Source organism: Lepisma saccharinum, chromosome 30 (assembly GCF_977018435.1).
Source record: "Lepisma saccharinum chromosome 30, izLepSacc3.1, whole genome shotgun sequence".
Lineage (NCBI taxonomy): Eukaryota > Metazoa > Arthropoda > Insecta > Zygentoma > Lepismatidae > Lepisma > Lepisma saccharinum.
The window spans coordinates 1922236-1943648 of record NC_139258.1 but is presented as its reverse complement, the minus strand read 5'-3'; the positions used below and the strand labels follow the sequence as shown (position 1 = coordinate 1943648).

The window sequence follows — 21413 nt, the reverse complement described above, 5'->3', positions numbered from 1 at the left end:
TAAATTTGTCGCGATCATTAGCGATTAACAGCGACTCCGTTTGTTGATCTGGCAACGCCGCGCTCCGTTTAACCCATACTGACTTTTAAGGTTGAGACGCTCTATAGTGGGCAGAGTGAAGGAGTACACGTTGCTGCGAAGGCTGGTAACTGCAATAGTTTTCCCCCTCCACGCATTCCCGTTCCTCTCACGTATACATTGGTGGTCGTCTCGCGTCCCTATCTGCGCAGACACTTGTTTCCGTTCGCCTGCTCCAGAGTTAGCTGGGACCGGGTGTACACAAAAATGCTTCATAGCGATTATGACATAATCGGGGTGGGTGCACTCGTGATTTTATAACGCATGGTTTGGCAACACTGGCCGTCCAATGCAGTCCACCCTTCTACCCGTGAAGGAGTTGTTAATTCCTTCAGAAGCCAAGACAGAGCCTTTGATTCCCCCCAGCTGCGCTAGCGAGGTGCAAGGGCACTTCTTGTTTGTTGATCCTAAACGAGTGCGGAAACTTGTTTCGTTGTCCCAGCAACACTGAAGGCTCCAAACCCTTCACCGAGCGACTTCAGCGCCCTTATCTCCCTCGTCTGCTTTTCCCTACGAAGGCTTTGTTTGCTTTCTTTAGCGCGGTGTTTCCAAATCATTATTGACCTTTTGCTTATGCATACAGAACCTCTTTTACCAGCAAGTCTTTTTACGTGAAAGGTCGCGCTTTTCTTTCGAGGCGGAAGGATTAGCACAACGAAAATACACTCCTCACAAAAAGTTTTGAATATTGTTATATTATGCATTGGGTGCTAGGCACAACCTTGCAATGCAACAACACATGGTATCTGTCTGTCTGCTGGACGTTCGTTTTGTTTTCGCCGACATATGCCACCGTGCCTATCACCTGGGTATTGCCTATTATAACAATATTCCGAACTTCTTGTGCCTAATATAACAATATTCCAAACTTATTTTGCCTAATATAACAATATTCTAAACTTTTTGTTCCTCATTTAACAATATTCTAAACTTCTTGTACTTAATATAACAATATTCTAAACTTTTTGTGCCTAATATAACAATATTCTAAATTTTCGTGCCTAATATAACAATATTCTAAACTTTTTGTGCCTAATATAACAATATTCTAAACTTTTTGTGCCTAATATAACAATATTCTAAATTTTTTGTGCCTAATATAACAATAATCCAAACTTTTTGTGCCTAATATAACAATAATCCAAACTTCTTGTGCCTAATATAACAATATCCTAAACTTCTTGTGCCTAATTTAACAATATCCTAAACTTCTTGTACTTAATATAACAATATTCTAAACTTTTTGTACTTAATATAACAATATTCTAAACTTTTTGTGCCTAATATAACAATAATCCAAACTTTTTGTGCCTAATATAACAATATTCCAAACTTATTTTGCCTAATATAACAATATTCTAAACTTCTTGTACTTAATATAACAATATTCTAAACTTTTTGTGCCTAATATAACAATATTCTAAACTTTTTGTGCCTAATATAACAATAATCCAAACTTTTTGTGCCTAATATAACAATAATCCAAACTTATTTTGCTTATATATAACAATATTCTAAACTTCTTGTACTTAATATAACAATATTCTAAACTTTTTGTGACTAATATAACAATATTCTAAACTTTTTGTGCCTAATATAACAATAATCCAAACTTTTTGTGCCTAATATAACAATAATCCAAACTTCTTGTGCCTAATATAACAATATCCTAAACTTCTTGTGCCTAATTTAACAATATCCTAAACTTCTTGTACTTAATATAACAATATTCTAAACTTTTTGTACTTAATATAACAATATTCTAAACTTTTTGTGCCTAATATAACAATAATCCAAACTTTTTGTGCCTAATATAACAATATTCCAAACTTATTTTGCCTAATATAACAATATTCTAAACTTCTTGTACTTAATATAACAATATTCTAAACTTTTTGTGCCTAATATAAAAATATTCTAAACTTTTTGTGCCTAATATAACAATAATCCAAACTTTTTGTGCCTAATATAACAATAATCCAAACTTCTTGTGCCTAATATAACAATATTCTAAACTTCTTGTACTTAATATAACAATATTCTAAACTTTTTGTGCCTAATATAACAATATTCTAAACTTTTTGTGCCTAATATAACAATATTCTAAACTTTTTGTGCCTAATATAACAATAATCCAAACTTTTTGTGCCTAATATAACAATAATCCAAACTTCTTGTGCCTAATATAACAATATCCTAAACCTCTTGTGCCTAATTTAACAATATCCTAAACTTCTTGTGCCTAATTTAACAATATCCTAAACTTCTTGTGCCTAATTTAACAATATTCCAAACTTCTTGTGGCTCATATAACAATAATCCAAACTTTTTGTGAGGAGTGTTGTTATATTCAGTGCCATTTTTATCCAGTGAGCTGTAGCTGGCGGACGTAGGATTTCTGAGGAGAGCAAAAAACTTGAATTACCTCTCTTCTGGCAAAAGCAGGAAGGGTGCTAGTCCCTTCACCTGTTTATTCCCTCATCCTTATCGTCCATGATTAACATAGAGAAAGAGGTAGATCCTCAAACATTTTCGATTTCTGCCATTTTTGGAATTATGTGAACAGCAGCACACTCCGGCTGCTTTTACCCAAAGGGTTGCTCCGAGGTACCCATTTATTCGAGGCTGGGTAATTCCCAGAGACGCTCTATGCATAGAGAAGTAGAAGCGACAAATAATAACCAAAATAGATCTATAGTGTACATAGAATATATGCAGCCATCAGGAGCGTATATTCCAGGGTAGCTACGCTATCTGCGAACCCTAAAGCCTAGTAAGTAAAGTTCTGAGGAAAAATCAATTAGGAACTGTGAATTAACCTGATTTCAAAAAGAAGATACGATATCTGAAGTTTGCAACCTGAATTCTTAGGAGTTGGCAACCTGAATTCTTAGGAGTTGGCAACCTGAATTCTTAGGTGTTGGCAACCTGAATTCTTAGGAGTTGGCAACCTGAATTCTTAGGTGTTGGCAACCTGAATTCTTAGGTGTTGGCAACCTGAACTCTTAGGAGTTGGCAACCTGACTGCCGTTGGGATGGCAACGTGGCTTCCTTGAAGACGTCAAGAATGAGCATAGTCTTCTCCCTTCCTCCATAACCTAGGACCATTCAGGTGTCATACTGAGCTGTCCAGGTCTTAGACTCAGCATACGCCGCTGGCGCCACCTAGCACAATCTCACAATTAGGCTACCACTGTAATTAAAGTTAGGGGGCATGTAGCATCTCATCTCGATTTTACACAGGTCTGTCTTTTTATCGATATCGTCTCGAATTTTGAGACGAAACCGATACTTGTGTCGTTACCATCCATAAATTTTAGCTCAACTTTAGGCAAGTCATGATTCACGCCTGGCAGTGTGAATTGGCAACACTGCGATATGACTACAATGCACGGTTCTGAGGGTCCAGACTCATGTGGAGCGTGTTAATCTTTGATCCCTGGCAGTTGTCGATGCACCAGCAATAAATTTCGGTCATAAACAGTTCTGCGGTCAATGGAGCAAGGTTCCTGCAATTGCGTAAGGAAAAGTAGGTCAAGAAGCTCCATGTGTACTCGTCATAACAGGAGCAAAACCAAACATCTAAGCTCAATTATGATTCCACTTGATACGATCCATATTTTTATGTGACGTCACCGGTAGAAAATATGTCACTAATATATTTTTCTGGAAGAGAGCGTAATTTCCTTGTTATTATATGTAATATTGCACCTTGTGTGTGATGTATATCTTTTGTTTAATGTTTGTTGTATTTTATGCTCTATTATGAGTAGTTTAATGTATATTCATGTTTGCGAGAGTGCACTATACGAATTTATATTTCTAAACATGTATAGATGTCAGTTTTGTTGGTAGAATCTTTTTGTAAATAGTGAGTGATTCATCTGTACTTGAATCTGTGTTCTCGAAATAGTATAAAAGTATATCGCGTAAGAATTATCACACTGTCGCCACGGATCGACGAAGCTTTTAAACCTAAAAAGAACTCCTCGGTGTTGTGCATACATCTTGGTGTGGTAGTTCGGGACGCAAGCTAGGTCTATGTGATCATAGGCATGCCGTTAGCCACACATTGAGTTTATGCGTTTTAGTTGAGTCAATTCATCGTCAAAGCGAAATCCTCGCCTTCGTCTCAAGTATATTCGCATTATAATTGCCATAAATATCGAATAAAACCTTTCAGTTTATACATACTGCAGTAATGTGGTTTTTTTTCTTTGTGCTGTGAATATTGTATTTGCATAACACTATCCATGTACCTGAGAGGAGTCTGTGTACTTCAGAGTCTCATCGTTCACCGCTGAGTATTAAGTTATTATTAATAAATATAATAATACGTTTAATAGTGTAATAATACAGACTTGAACGTTTCACACTTCAAACCATTATTTAATCTATTAATGACTTTACGGTGCTAAAAGCTCCGATATAATTACTACGTTTGAGACGAAATATATAATTGGTGGTGGCTTATTTCTATTAAATACTAGTCGAATATCTCATAGCTATCTCTGAAACCCGTACGCACCTCTTTATTCCAGCTTCTTGTGTTGAAGCATATCGTCACGATGTTTGACGATATATACAGGGTGACTGGTAATTAGATGTATTCCCAGAAAGGGGTTAAAGTAGAGACAATTTGCAATAAATTTGACCATATCATACCCCGTCCGTAAATTAGTAGTTTTCAAGATAATCGAGTTTCTATTGTTTTTTCTAAAAATGACAATTTTCCACATAAAAAGATGAATTGAGGAAAAACCGCTCATTGTATGGAACTTATTTCAGCGTTTTCTGATAGCTAACAAATAAGTGGCTCGTTGAAAAAAAGTTTTTCCCAAATAACAATCACATGTAAGTAACGGGTGGGTCTAAACTTACAAGTGGTGATAAAAAAATGCACTCTTAGTTTACTTGGCAACGTATTAATAACAAAAATGGTATGTCACGAAGCGTACAAATTACGTAAATTACTTCCTTGTGACATCTGCTATCCAACAAGGTACAAATGTTGCTAACATTCACATTTGTGTACAAGAAATAATACTTCATTCATCTTCATGTGAATGGAATCAATGAACAATACAATTAAAGAACATTACACGTCTTGCTCAAAGTGGGCACCTCCGTTACGAATGCAGGCACGCAGGTTTTTACGGGTCATTTTGTCTCTTAACTCGTGATGTGATGGTGGCCTTCACGTGTTGACCAGCTGTTAAGATCCTCTCCCTGAGCTCTTCTTGCGAGTTTACCGGTGCCTTGTCATGTGGCTCCAAATGTAAAAGTCGCAAGGCGTCAAATCGATCGGGGGATCGAGCTGGGCAGTCATCATGCTGATAAATCATGTCACGTCTTGTAGCTAGAGGCACATCCTCCAACAACATTGCCATCCCGTTCCTCAAGAAATGTTCATAATGATGCCTTTTAAGATTTGGGGCAGGAAAAATGGCTCGATCAAATGATTGTTGATTACGCCCATCCATACTTCTGCCTGGGCGTGCGACTGTGGCTGCATGAAAATTACCCAAAGAAATGGATTGGCCGAGGCGCTCGATTCCCTGGCCGGCTCGAATCCCCCGATTTGAAGCCTTGCGACTTTTACATTTGGAGCCACATGACAAGACACCGGTAAACTCGCAAGAAGAGCTCAGGCAGAGGATCTTAACAGCTGGTCAACACGTGAAGGCCACCATCACATCACGAGTTAAGAGACAAAATGACCCGTAAAAACCTGCGTGCCTGCATTCGTAAAGGAGGTGCCCACTTTGAGCAAGACGTGTAATGTTCTTTAATTGTATTGTTCATTGATTCCATTCACATGAAGATGAATGAAGTATTATTTCTTGTACACAAATGTGAATGTTAGCAACATTTGTACCTTGTTGGATAGCAGATGTCACAAGGAAGTAATTTACGTAATTTGTACGGTTCGTGTCCTACCATTTTTGTTATTAATACGTTGCCAAGTAAATAAACTAAGAGTGCATTTTTTTATCATCACTTGTAAGTTTAGACCCACCCGTTACTTACATGTGATTGTTATTTGGGGAAAACTTTTTTTTTCAACCAACCACTTATTTGTTAGCTATCAGAAAACGCTGAAATAAGTTCCATACAATGAGCAGTTTTTCCTCAATTCATCTTTTTATGTGGAAAATTGTCAGTTTTTAGAAAAACAATTGAAATTCGATTATCTTGAAAACTACTAATTTTCGGACGGGGTATCATATGGTCAAATTTATTGTAAATTGTCTCTACTTTAACCCCTTTCTGGGAATACATCTAATTACGAGTCACCCTGTATATATGTCGTGTCGGCGATGTATCGTCACGATATTTGGCGATATTTATCGTGCAGACGATATATCGAATTATCACGATACGGAAAAGTAATCGTATTGTCTGTGACGATATTTTCTTGACGGTATATCGCGATATCGTCCATCCCTACTCACGATTTAGCTTCTCGCAAAATAAAAGGCCATTTTACCAGTGTTCCAAAGTAAAATATCAAACAATAAACAGAGGAGTTCTTTTTCTGTCTTGTACAGAAAAAGAAACATGTCCTTCACGGTAAAAGTTTACCTTTCAGTTAAATGAGACAAATCAATCCAGAGCTGCTCGGATGACGGTGATTTATTAGACGATTGTAAACATTGTCGAATAGAAGGCTGAAAATATTTTGAAAGCCAGCTAGGGAATAAGTATAAAGGTCAAGAGGAAGAAAAGTAAGAATTTGTTCGTGTTGGATTTGAATAATGCGGGAAATGGAAATATACACGAATGATTAATGGCGGTTCTATTGGCTGTTCGCGTCGTCGAGGAAGAAATATGCCCTTAAGGAAATGACTGATGCTCGCGTTGAAGATACTTTAGTTCTGAAAAGTGTTGTAGCTTCGAAATGGTTATCGGGGAAAGGCAGAAGCATCGATTTCGCAAGTAACGTCATCTTAATGTTCGCGTCTGTAGTCGGTCTGTCGTAGCGAGAAATGATATCTTGAGATTGATTTTGTACTGGGAAAACAACGTAGGTTTTCAAACATTCGGATACAGGCTCGTAGTCAAGCAAGGGGTCCCCCCGCCGCGATTTTTTTTTTCCAGTCAACTTGTGAATGCTGGTTCATTTCTTGCTCTCTGATTGGCTGTTGGAAAGTCACGGTGCTCTGATTGTGAGAATATCTTATTTTCAGCGCAAATTTGCTGCTTTCTAATCTAACCTAACCTATCGTACAGCGCAAATAAGAGATTCTCACAATCAGAGCACCGTTACTTTCCAACAGCCAATCAGAGAGCAAGAAATGAACCTGCATTCACAAGTTGACTGGAAAAAGAAAATTTGATCACTCATCTTCACGATTAGCCAAAAGTAGCAGGAAAGCGAAGTAAAATGAAATTACTCAAGTCTCGGTGCTGAAGTGCGTATATATTTTTTTTGCAGCGAAGGGACTGGGAAAATTCCAGTAGCTATACTCATCGAAATATTATGTAAATTATGCATATAGTTACCAACTCCATCCATGAGTCAAGAACTAGCATTCAGACTGGGCGATGCTGAAACCAGGGAGGAATTCTTCTTCAGCCCCCCCCCCCCCGTAAATCATTACGTATATAACGATCAAATATTATGAAAAATATGTACAGTGGGATCCATGAGTATTAACGCGCAAATTGTCCATGACTATTTTCATTAATTTTTCTCTTACATCCTGTGTGTTTTTAAGCGATGGATTTTTATGTATGCTGGTGGAGAAGTTGTCAAGGGCTTGTTTTTTGAGTTTTCTTTTAATTCTCGAAGCTCTTATTGGGTCAAAGAAAGTGCACGAACATGGTGATGCACAATTTGTACGGTAATACTCATGGATCCCACTGTACATGGTATATCTTAATAGAGCACATAACTTTTAAGAATGTATTTCGACTAAACTATATGGTAGTGGCGTATGCTGACTATAATATATGGACTAGCTCACTATGACACCTGTTTCTAGGCTAAGGGGGAGGGGAGAAAACTAGGCTCATCCTTGACGTCTTGAAGGAGGCCACGTTGCCATCCCAACGGTAGTCAGGTTGCAAACTTATAAGAATTCGTGTTGCCAACTCGTAAGCATTCGGGTTGCCAACTCGTAAGCATTCGGGTTGCCAACTCGTAAGCATTCGGGTTGCCAACTCGTAAGCATTCGGGTTGCCAACTCGTAAGCATTCATGTTGCCAACTCGTAAGCATTCGGGTTGCCAACTCGTAAGCATTCGGGTTGCCAACTCGTAAGCATTCGGGTTGCCAACTCGTAAGCATTCAATGTTGCAAACTCGTAAGCATTCAATGTTGCAAACTTCAGAATCGCCATTATTTTCTTTTTGAAATCAATTTAATTCAGTTTCTAATCGATTTTTCTTCAGTATTTTGCTTTCTAGCTACCCTGGGATATACTCTCGTGCTATATGGATACAATTATGATATTCGTTATGAATGAGTCAGTAGCACTTCAAATTTCTATGAATAGTTACGAGTGGTTACAAATGTTCGATTTGGCTTCCATCATTTATGCGACGACCCCTCGTCCACCAAAGCAAGGGCGTTCCTTAGTCTTTCCTTTAGCTGTTGTTCGTTCTGTGGAATAGGTGGCACATAAGACTTTCTTTCACAATGCCCCAAATGCAGAAGTCTAGGGGTGTAAGGTCTGGCGACCTGTGAAAGTCGCCATTTTCTTTAACACTTCACCAGCGCCACAATGACAGTGTTTACGAAAGCCTGGGCATGAAAGAAAAACTTGAAGATTTTCTCATTGTTATACAACAAACCACATTGTTGTTTCAGATACATATTTTTTAACAATAAACCTAAGTTGTTTCCTCTATTATAATACACCCTGTGTATTCGTGTTCCTCGCCTCGAAGTCGATGCATGTCGCATGGCGTGGGGCTTAGATGAGCCATAACTTCGCAAGATTTCATTTTCCTTCCTATAGTCGACGACGCGCTAGCTACGTTAACGACCGGCTGGCTTTGAAGTCGACGGAGCGCGCCCATCAGCTGCAACAATCACATTCAACGCACAGTGTTGCCACACATCTACTCTACGCCACCTTGTCCCTCCGCGCACAAGCATTTTCCCACGGTCTCCACATTGAAGTTGCAAAGTACGGCAACAGCGTATCCGCAGTCATGTGACTGAGACTCCACGTGGAGTAGACGAGCAGAATAACAGCTGCGCCCATTGGCTGAAGGTTGAGTGTGATTGGACGAAAACAACTCTCCCGCTATTTATCCCCACCCACCTTTGTGGCGGCGGCTTTCTTCAGTTCTTCGACGTTAACGAAGTAAACGTATGAACTACAACAGGATACTGCCTCCTGCGAATACCCGCAGTACATGACAAAACCGTGAAAAGCGTTTTTGTTTGTGTGAATCGCAGTCGGTGACACATTTGTTCAGCTCCTTCCGAACGCATGGAGGACAGATAACAAAACACGGGGGCGAATCGATTAATTAGTTTTCCTGGTCGTCCGCGCGTGGATGCATTTCCATACCGTTCTCCCCGTGCGTGAAGATTGGAGGGTGGTTGCCTAGTGCGCGGACTTCCGAGCAAAATTCATCCACTCGTTAAGTACGGAAACAAAAGGGTTGGGGGTGAAAAATGCGATCGGCGCCTGTTCAGATTTTATGTTGAGGGAACACACCGCAAAACTTTCAAGAAACAAAATTTAACGTAGAATTTTTTCAGCGAAAACTACAGACTCGACCGGGATTCGAACCCAGGTCTCTGGCATACCGTGTCATTGTTCTACATCTGAGCTACCGTGCCGCTGTTTACGTGTGTGGAATCGTCTCTTCCAGTGCTACCGCAACGGGATCTGTTGCCTTTTAAATACTTTAGGCGTCAACGTTGCCTGGTTCCTTCTCGCGTGCCAGGCCGGCTCGGTAGCTCAGTTGGTAGAGGAATGACATGATCTACATAGTACTAGGGTGAATCAAAAAGTAAGTTACACCCCCTGTATAAAACGAACACAACACATTAAAAAGAAAATAATTATTGGACAAAAATGTATGAACATTTAACATTTTTTCATATAGTCACCAAGGTATTCCAAGCACTTTTCGAATCGTACGACCAGTTCTTGATTTCTTGTGTGTGAAAATTCCGTCCAATTTCAATTGAGTTGACTTTTGTGCTCTCGGTTAACAATTGTGGCACCCAGTGAGAGCGCAGTTTAGGATACACCCAACTGGTCATGAATCAGCATAGACACACTATCGTAGGATATGTTCAGTGTATTTGCAATCTCTCTTAATTTTAACGTGGCAGTTAGCAACAATGCTTGCATTCATACGCCCCACATTGTCGATAGGGTTCACAGTTGCAGGCCGCCGGACACGCGGTTCGTCGTAAACGTTCGATCTTCCCTTTTCGAACATCTGGCACCATTTTGCGATCATGGGGCGTGACATCGCATTCTCACCATACACCTCGACAATTTGGCGATGGATTTCACTCCGATTATGCCTTTGTGCACACAAAAATCGGACGACAGAGCGCACCTCAATACGACGCGTCGTACTCACACTGTGACTACTCGCATACTAAACCAGCTGAAGCACGGCTGCTTCTGGTGTGTGAAGAAAACATTCCAGGCAGTGCTGCCACCAAGCGTGATTATTTTATCTCTTAGTACAGGAACACGGGTCGGGTGTAACTTACTTTTTGATTCACCCACGTACATCTTGCGTGTGTCATATCATGAATTTACATCACTACACTGTTTCTCCCTGAAGGTCTGTCTCTACGCTGGGAGCATAGTTATCAGAATCACTTTTGGTGAAATTCCATTAATCTTGTAATAATTTAATAGTCTTGATTTAAAATTCTATCATTTTTATAGGCAAACATTTTGTGAAGAAAAATATGCAAAATACTAATAATGTTGAACAGTAAATAGTGTCATTAAGCTGTAAATAAAAATAAACATGGGAGCTGATATTTTGCTAACTTAAATAAAAAAAATGCAAAAATTCAGCTACAAAGACTTCAAAAAATATTTTCAGTTGCAATTATAGATAGAGTACATCCAGAATGTTTTATTTTCACTGGAAGTAAAGTTAGTGATGGTTAGTATGCTTTCATTAACACTCTCAACAAACATTTCAATAGCAGGTTCATATATGCAGTATCAGCCTTTGTAAAAAAAATGTCTATACCTACGTATGGTGCCAAAAAACGTACCAGTAATTTTAAGCGTGTTTTTTAAAACATTAAAAATGTCGATGTAAATTCCAAAATTATTTTTTTAAAAAATGAAAACCATTATTTCTATCCAGCCTGCTTGTTACACTAATGTTTAAATACATGAATTGCCATATCTTTAGCCCGCATCACACGGAACTGGATTTCCAGTAGGTATGGCCTAGTTGGCGCTGAACTGGCTACCAATTTGCTAGTTTTCGCCTCGCACGATACTTATCAGCGTACTTGTCGATAGACTTTTGTTCGCATACGAGGGAAATTGTAATGGCGGCCGCGTGCGATGTAAACAATGCATCACTTCACATTTTTAAAAGCCGATAACTATTCAACCGAGAGAAATAACGTCTCGTATAAAACGTTATTAGGTACAAAACAATGGCGCTGCTTAAATACATACCTTAAAACATTTACTGTACACGTATGGAAGAATATTTTAGTTGTTTCAAATGTACGCATCGTGCACTCAGCATAGATGGTGCAACTCAACGCGCCTTTCATGCTGTCTACGTTATACATTGCTGGAGTAACACTCGTAAACCACAGACAAAAACGCTCCTTTGCACACACAGATTATCTTCACATGGCGAAACTTTGCTCTGATTGGCTGTTCCACAGAAGCCAGTCGAGGAAAGCAAGTAGCAATTAGAACATGTCCTATTCCTTCAAACCAGTCAAGCAGTCAGCTAGGCGGCCATGATTGCTACCTAGAAAGTTAGTTCATCGCCAACTAGGGCATTCCTACTAGAAATCCAGTTCCGTGTGATAGGGGCTTTAGTCTGGAAAATCTAGTCTACGAAACTGTAGACACCCTGCTTCGTAGATTGGCTTTCGGTCTGCATTGTGGCAGAAGTTGAATGCGCATTGCAGACCGTTCAAATGTGCCAGCTGCAGAGACTTTCATTCGCAAAGCTCGTGCATTTATTGAAATTCAGTGAAAGAGCACATATTTCTCTTTGTTGTTGTTTTCACCAACACACGACCTCCCCCATAGGCCGTGCATTGTTGCGGAATCTGATATTGTTCCTTCCCGCGCTTTTCCTTGCTGCCCGCCACTGGAACATTGCGTGTCCAATAAAGCGTAACTCTCTTGGGGATCCTCTTCTGTTTTAGTAATTTCAGCTGTGGTCTCCAGGGGAACCTTTTATCGCAAATTACAAAACCTCAAAATGCTTCGTGGCGAGGGAATTCTCCGATAGGGACGTCGTGTCTTTCCTTCTCTTTGCAATGTACAGGGTGAGTCAGAAATATGTGGATAAAAATAGTCTATTTCTAAACGGCTTTGTCATCTCTCTAAAGTCTCAGTCCTCATTCGAACGCCACTTCAAAGAAAGTTCCGTAAGATGCCTTTCCCTCTGACAACTATGCGTCAAGTCCACGTGAAGCCAAGTATATCCCCCCCACAAACAGGCACGTATCTAGAAATATGTTTCGGAAGGGGGGTCCGAACCAAGCTTCTCAGGAATAATAATAATAATGTTTAAATTAAAATAATTATATTAAATAAAATTAATACTAATTACAATACATAAATTAATATTGTATTATTATTACAGGAATAGGTAAAAATACTGTATAACAATAGAGATATAACAGCACATATTCATTACGTAGCCTACCTGTAGTTAAGATCGGAATAATTTACATAAAAACAAGTGCCCTGGCAATGAAATTAATGTCAAATAGATGAATAATTGAATATTTATCGAATAACAAAAATGATGTTACATGTAGTTGGAGAAAAGTAAGTTTCTGATTGATATTTTATGCATATTGAGTAGTAGTGTACATAAATCTTCTTTGTAATGTCATTCAAAGCAGTATGATCCAATACAATCCTTGTCTTCTAAACGGAGGAAATTAATAACCATCGATTATGCAACAAATGCTAATATTTTCATTACTTGATTTTAGTACTAAGTATTTGGGGGGAGGGGTCCGCACCCCTGTACCCCCCTAAATACGCCATTCCTGTCCTTCAAACCCGTATGATCCCAATATAATCCTTGTCTTCCAATAAGTTCAGAGGAAATGATACAACAAAGGCTAAAATAATATATATTTTTTTATTATTTAATGTAGATACGTGATAAATCTTTCCGGGGTGGGGTCCGGACCCCCTGGACCCCCCTAAATACGTCCTTGCCCACATATCTTTCCCATCAATAGCGTCCTTTTTAGTAACCGACAGTACTTGTCAAGTCCACGTGGAGTAAATGCAATGTTGCCAACTCAGTTTCTTTAGAGATTGCGGCTATCTTTGCTAGGTTGTGCTATTGACTTGGGCTATTATTTTTTATTCAATATGGAGACCTTGGGTTTAACGTCGTTGCATTTCGTGTTGGATGTCTAAACGCTGCAGGTAAAAGATACAGCAGCGCTACTCAGAAAAATAGGTGCTGGCTCGAAACCAAATGCGCATGCGCGTCCGGTCGGCTTTCTCTCGAGATACCGAACTGGCGTTCCAATGAGGACTTAAAGCATACCATTCCTTACGTTTGTAGTTAACGCGGCACTGTATTTCAATTACAAATAACTGGACTACATCTATTGCAATCCGCAAAGAGTAATGCCCTGGGTGTTGCAGGAGGAATTCGATAGAGATGCTCCTTTGAGGAAGTCTATAGAATATCGGGCTACAGCCGGATTGCGCACACTTTTTCGGTTTTATCAGTGGTATCTGATAAGCCGTTGACAAGCTGTCACAATGAGGCGATGTTGTCAGATGTCATTACCCTAACTTAACCTAACCTAAACTAAACTAAATTTAGTTTTATTTCTAATTTCTGAAAAACTCAATATGCTGACCAAGGCAGTAATTTATTGTATTATAAAACATAAACTAAACGTAACGTTTCAACCTTCTAGCAAGGTCTTCTTCAGACTCTGCACCAAGTACAAATGTAACAAGGTACAAAACAGGACGATATATATATACAAACATTACTCCCCTCCAGACTATTAGAAAGTTGTTCTGGAACAATCTAGCAGGTGGCTTTCCCTTGTCAACTGTACTTTCACCTGAAAGAGAATTTGGTTGTACTCTTTATCTCACGCTCTTTTTCCTTCCTTCTTCTCTCCTCTTTCTCTCTTGTCCTTTCTACTCTTTCTAACGCCTTCTTCCATTCTTTGTTTATCTTCAGTCCCCCATTCCAGTTCATTGTTTCTTCTTCACCTTTCTTCTCTATTTCCTTGGCCTCCTTCCATTTTCTCACTAGCATTATCTTCTCCCTTCCTATGAGCTTATCTTCATCCCACTCTGTCATGTCCTGTTTCTCTTGTGTGTTTAAATATCGCATTTCTCTCTCTTAAGTCGTACATCATCCCTATGTTGTTTCAACCTGTCTTTCAGCCTCTTTTTCGATTCTCCTATGTACACACTCTGACATTCTTTACATTTCACTTCGTAGATAATCCCTTCCTCTTCTGTTTTCCTTTTTCTTGTTTGCAGTCTTCGCTATTCCAATTTCTCTTCCTCTTCTTGTCTAAAGAAAAAAACAGTTTTGTGCACAGACTTTAAAGTTATCAAAGTGGCAACGTTGGATCAAAATCTGTGCGCAAAACAGGTCAATGAGATTTGTGCGCAATTCTGGATCTACGATACGGTTGCGGCGAGAACATCGGCCTTGTTTTCCAAAACGAGGTACATTTTCGAAAAGAACGTTCATTGAACAGACTCAAGATCCAGGTACTCTTGTGGTGCCTTCCCATAAAAACCACTAAGTTAGTCAATTTAAAGCGAGAGAGGGAAATAATTCCAGTGAGGGAAATTTCCGTTACTTAAAATATCCATCCACCTGTGAAACTGCAAATAACGCTTATTTACAATGTACACTGAAGTTTTTGCAGGATAAATGTCCCTATCTTCGCTTGATTTAGAGCGTGAATCGTACAGAGATCATCGTTTAAAAATCTACACGAAAATATGATCGGATCCTTCGAGACCAAATTTTCGTGCAATGTTAATCGAACATTATCCATTGTCTACTCCTTACGTACACCTATTCCAGAGCGCAACTCTAGTCATTATCCGGTTGTCTAGTGATTTTTTACATACAGTAAAACCTCGTTAATCCGGACTAATGGGGGGGATAAGTTGACCGGTTTAGCGACAATCCGGATTAACTGAAATAACCTAAGAGAACAGTAGAAAGTGCATTAAAACTCCGTTTATAGCAACAAAACACATTTATTATGGTGTATTTAAAGGCCATAGGCCTAAATACCACTATACAGTACAGTACAAAGTCTGCGGGAAACAGAATTCCATCAGTGGTTGACTGCCTTTTCCTTGGGAAGTTCTCTTGTTGACTTCTAGCCACATTTAAAACCTTGCATTCTGCTTCGGCTGTCCAGATTAAGCGAAGTCCGGCTTGTCGGGGTCCGTATTAACGAGAGTTTACTGTATTTATTCCGGTGGTAGGAACGAGCAGATCTCTGATTTTACTAGTAATTAGTTGCGGTAACAAACTGAATGAATTCGCGCATGCGCACAGCGTCTTGTTGCATACCTACTCCGCACAAGACAAAGTTCCACGCAACCGTCGTTGTTTTGAGACAAGCATTCGATTCGGTGCGCGGTGGCTCATGGGAGCCTTTTTCTCACGAAAACGTCCACTATACGGCTGGCCGTAATTTCAACAAACAGACGTGTCTTTTTGGAAGAGGCTTCGATTGACGGCTGACACTACGGAGCACTTAATAAGCGCCGCTGAATCTAATCCTACTGCACGGTAGAGGTACATCTGTTCAAATATTGGCAGATGGACATTATCCAGTTGTCAATATAATCGTTAGACTGCAGTGACATCTGGTGTGTGTTTACAGAGTCGAATGTTCCGTTACATCTCCTCTCCATGCTAAGCACTGCGGCCACACGGAAGAATTAGGCCCAAAATTTCCTCGATACCCTCTCAAAGCCCTAATTATTTGTCATTTTGGCTCTAAATTTACCCTTAACGCCCCCCGCGAAGGTAAATTCTGGATAAATCCCTGCCTGCGTGTTCGTGCTTCATATTCCAGTGGGAGAAGCTCTAACGTGCAAAGCAGGTTTCCGCTGATCTGAAAATCGTGCAAAAGTCAACGAAAAAGTCAGGGGATATTAAAAATGCACTGATTTGTTGTACATTGTTTGAATATGGATTTTTCACATGTATGTACAGTCACAGTCACTTCTGGGTTGTAACACTCCCATTAACTTTCAATGGAATCGTTGCAATCCAGTAGTGTCCGTGACTGTACACACAAATTCATTTAATGTTCATGTCTAAAAGGAATCATTACTTGTACGTGTATTTTTGTTATTTATCGCGTCTTTTGCCTCTTTTAGTTATTCGCGACGATGATGTGTGATCAATAAGGCTAGGATATTTGACCTAAAAATCACCAAAATATGCAAAATAAAATATGCTCTTATGACCTAAAATTTTACTACATATGCCCTTATAACTAGACTGTTTCAAACATCACTATCTAACTTATGCTGAAATATTTTCATAAAAAGGTAAAAGGTAAAGTGCTCCCCTGTGCTTAGCACCACACCATGAAGGCGTATAGGGGGTGTGGGGGGTAACGCCCCACACTTTCTTGATCCGGTCGTGAGTGGAGGTGATGTGATCAGCACCACGCCCCTGACCGCCTTTACCCCCTCAGGGTTTCCCCCAGGTACCCATGTTATTCGACGCTGGGTGGGCGCCGGGGCCTCTTCCATTATTAGAAAAGTTCCCGGATTTGAACCTGCCGGGATCGAACCCGGGACCTTGAGCATGGTAGTCAGACGCGTTACCGACTGAGCCACCGCGGCCACCGAAATATTTTCATACACATACTACAGGGTGTCCCACGAACGGCGCAACTGGGAATTAAGAGTGGCGTTACTTAGTAACCGAAACCTGTACATACATAAGTCATACACCAAATGTTAGCCCTGTCCAAGTAGATATTTTTAAACATAGAAACAACAAACGGGGTGCAGTGTTGTTCATGCAGTGTTGCCAAATGTAAGTGAAAGTGTAAATTTATTTTTCCACAAAGCATGGAAAATTGCATGTCAAACATTCGTACGGAAATTTGGACGTCAATTTCCACCTTGGGTAGGTGGACTATTTCGCCATCTATACTTCAGAGAAGAAAACCGATCGTTTTCGCGTATAGCCAATCCTGAAATGCCTCGTAAAGGCGTACCGGTCCAAATGGGTGTTTTAAAAAAATTATGAGGTACAGTGGCAACACTGTTGATGTTTGAAGGCAACAAAAGGTGTGTTTAGTGATCGGTTTTCTTCTCTGAACTATAGATGGCGAAATAGTCCACCTGCCCAAGGTGGAAATTGACGTCCAACTTTCCGTACGAATGTTTGACATGCAATTTTCCATGCTTTGTGGAAAAATAAATTTACACTTTCACTTACATTTGGCAACACTGCACCCCGTTTGTTGTTTCTATGTTTAAAAATATCTACTTGGACAGGGCTAACATTTGGAGTATGACTTATGTATGTACAGGTTTCGGTTACAAAGTAACGCCACTCTTAATTCCCAGTTGCGCCGTTCGTGGGACACCCTTTATTTTTAGTTCTTTATGGGCCCTGATGAGTTGAAATACACAATGAATACTTTCTGTAAATTTTCAATTAAAAATGAAAAAGATTTTGCTACAGTGCAAAGGGAAAAAAACTCGAGTGAACATGAGAGTAAGAAGGAATCCTCTTCGAAAATGACTGTATATTTCTTGAAAAAAGCGAAAATATGTTGAATATGACCGAAAATCCATCAAAATATGCTTTATCACGTAGAAATGGCCAAATATGGCAAAATATGCCCTTAAAAAGGCACTTTAATTCAATTAGTTTCTTCACAATATGAATTTCTATATACAGGGTGATTCTTTGTGTAGTTTAAAACTTCAATAAATTATAATTATTTATTGGAACCACATACAGACTTGGTTTATATGTCATTATGCAGCAAAACACTTCAAGTTTTGACTCACGTAGTGTGTAGTTGCGGAGTTGATCACATGCGGCGCCACCGGTCTATCGTTGAAAATGGCGACTTTCACTGGTGCGGAAAGAGCTAAGTGTGTGTTCTGGTTCGAAGAAACTAAGTCAGGAACGAGTGTACAGCGAAAGCACGGAAAAACCACATGAGGACGTGCAGCTGGTTCGTGACAGTCCCAAAGTGAACGTGTTTTGCGCTGTTTCCAGAGAAAAGGTGTACGGACCATTGTTCTTTGCTGAGAGCAGCATCACCGGCAAAGTCTATCTGTATATGCTCCAGAACTTCCTTCTTCCACAGTTGGATGAAGATGACCATGATGGGCGCATATGGTGGCAACAAGATGGCACCCCGCCGCACTACCTGACAGAGGTAAGGGAATTCCTTGATCATCGTTTCCCAGACAAGTGGATAGGTCTTGGCGGACCAATTGCCTGGCCGCCACGGTCTCCAGATTACACTCCACTGGACTTTTATTTGTGGAACTTCAAGATCGCATCACAACAGCCATCGCTATTGTTACCCCTGAAATGCTTGTTAATGTTTGGCAGGAAATTGACTTTCGTTGGGATGTGTCCAGGATGACCAACGGTACACAGATTGAACCATAACAGATTTCTAATAAAAAAACTTGAAGTGTTTTGCTGCATAATGACATATAAACCAAGTCTGTATGTGGTTCCAATAATTATAAATTATTGAAGTTGTAAACTACATAAAGAATCACCCTGTATTTAGGGAACACACCACCCTCACAAAAAAAACACTAAGTCATGAAAATCCTAGCCCTAGTGATCACACACGCTACGACGCTAGGGATCGCGGGTTCGAATCTCTGCCTTGGCATGGATGTTTGTGAGTGTCCATTCATCAATTTCATCATGTCATTACACATCCCCACCTTCGCAATTAGCCAAAAGTGGCAGAAAAGCGAGGTAAAATCAACTAAATCAATCAACCAAATGATGAGTTATAAGATAAGTGACACTCGGTGGGCTGCCTTGTTCCCAGGGTTGCTCAAGGTCCAGGAACGCATAAATTCTAATGGGTTCTATGTGGTTCTGCAACAATTTAAATTCGGTTCAAGTTGCAAATTGTTTCATTTCAATACGGAACTTGGACCTTATTTAAATTGATCCGGAAAAAAAGGTTCCTGGACGGAATTGAAATACGTTAAACATAAAAAGGTTCTTTACGATCAGAACCCATTTAGGCTTGCTGATTTTCTCTTGTGGACCGGAATTGAATGTATTTAAAATTCCTGGACCTTTTAACAGGGTGTCTACCAGTCTGGAAAACCTGGAAAAGTCAAGGAAATTTACTATTTTTCTGGAAAAAATTGTATTTTTGTAGACCTTGTACAATAGAGATTGTTTAAAAGTTTGGATGTTGGCTGCAGCCAGAGGCGTCAATTGTGGGAAAAAGGACAGCTTGCTCTGCGACGACATTAATGAGCATTTCTACATTCTAATTTCTTCATATAGAAGTATTTATTTTACACGAGAGCGCTGAACTAAGCTTATATTATATTTCTTGGATCTGAAGTGAAAGAAAGTAATAATTCTTTTCCCACAATTGACGCATGCGTCACTTCAGATCCAAGAAATGTAATATTAGCTTAGTTCAGTGCTCTCGTGTAAAATAAATACTTCTATATGAAGAAATTAGAATGTAGAAATGCTCATGAATGTCGTCGCAGAGCAAGCTGTCCTTTTTTCCCACAATTGACGCATGCGCAGCATGCACCCCATGCGTTCACGAACATGCCTTACATCTGGAACTTGTAGTGTCTATCTCCATGTTAAACAAAGATCTCTGTCCATAACAAATGCTGTCTGATGCAATATCAGTAGGTTTCGACTCTGCAAATTGTTTCTATATAAAATGTTGATTACTTTGAAATATTTCTTAATTTACAGTTGTATGGTCATTTTAACTTTTATTTATATAACGAGTAGAATTGAAATGTTCACAATTGAGGGGTCTATTGAGAGAGGGAGCTATGCCACTTTGACAAGAAATGGAAATAAATTGAGTTTTCTAAAGCATTGCGTTGAGTCATAATTTGTATAACAAAGGGTAATTTTTTTCTGAACATATTGTTAGGTAAATTATTCAAAGGAAATTATTTATTATGAACATGTGTGGTATATTGTTGTAGTATACCCATGTGGAAAAATCAATCTAGCACATCAAATACTTTGAACAAGGCTTAAATACTTTTGCCTGAGTGTAAATCCTGTTCACAGGGTTACATATGATCTACATAAAGACAACTTCATATGTCTTCTGGAGGATCTTCACTGTCCATTGTTTCTGTGGATTTTAGTTTTTGGTAAACACCATGAAGAACTGGAGGAAAATAAGGCATTATTGCCATGAGATCTTTTAACTTCATGGCTGATATTAAATCTAGCACCGGTTACTGCAACACAACCTCTGCCACTCCTATTGCAGACACCATCAGTAAGTGGCCTAGCTCCTTCTCTCACTCAAAATGCTGATGAGGACGTATTCAAGAACTCAGAAAATCTGCTGCAGAACAAGCGGGAGCTATGCCACATGGTTGTAGTTCACATGATAGATGACAGATGGCAGGAGAAGACTGAAAATGGCAAAAAATAAAATTTTCAAGATTTGTGGCATAGCACCCTCTCTCACTAGACCCCTCAATTAGAGAAATTATAGGATTCTCACACACCTGAGAACTGGAAAATTTCATCGAATCTGAAGCAAAATATACAAAGCTCGGGTAAAATCTTATGATTGATGAATGAGTCTCAATGAAGCGCAACTGAGGGACTTGAAATTCTCCTGCCTGCTCATAACCCAGGCTGTTGTAGCATTTATCTTTCAGCAAGGATCACATATCTATTTGCTTGTCTGTTTCTCATTAATTGCCCTAATTACTTGGTGTGGAAAATTTTTGTTCTTGGTCTGGAAAAGTCAGAGAATTTTGTTTTCACACCCTGTTTAACAATGCTGTTTGTTCCCGATATTGTCTCCACAAATCTAGGAGGCTCTGGTACTCTCATTGTCTCGATATTCAAGTGACACGAATATGTTCACCCAAGCGAGACATGTGCTGGATTGGTCGCTTCCCCTGC

The 21413-nt window shown here is 39.5% G+C and overlaps 1 protein-coding gene across 5 annotated transcripts in view; it reads left to right on the top strand.

Annotated features, from left to right (window-relative positions):
* Positions 1–21413, top strand: part of LOC145981803 (multiple PDZ domain protein-like) — a 963820-nt gene that overhangs the window by 777883 nt on the left and 164524 nt on the right. The gene's annotated exons all lie outside the window — the stretch shown is intronic.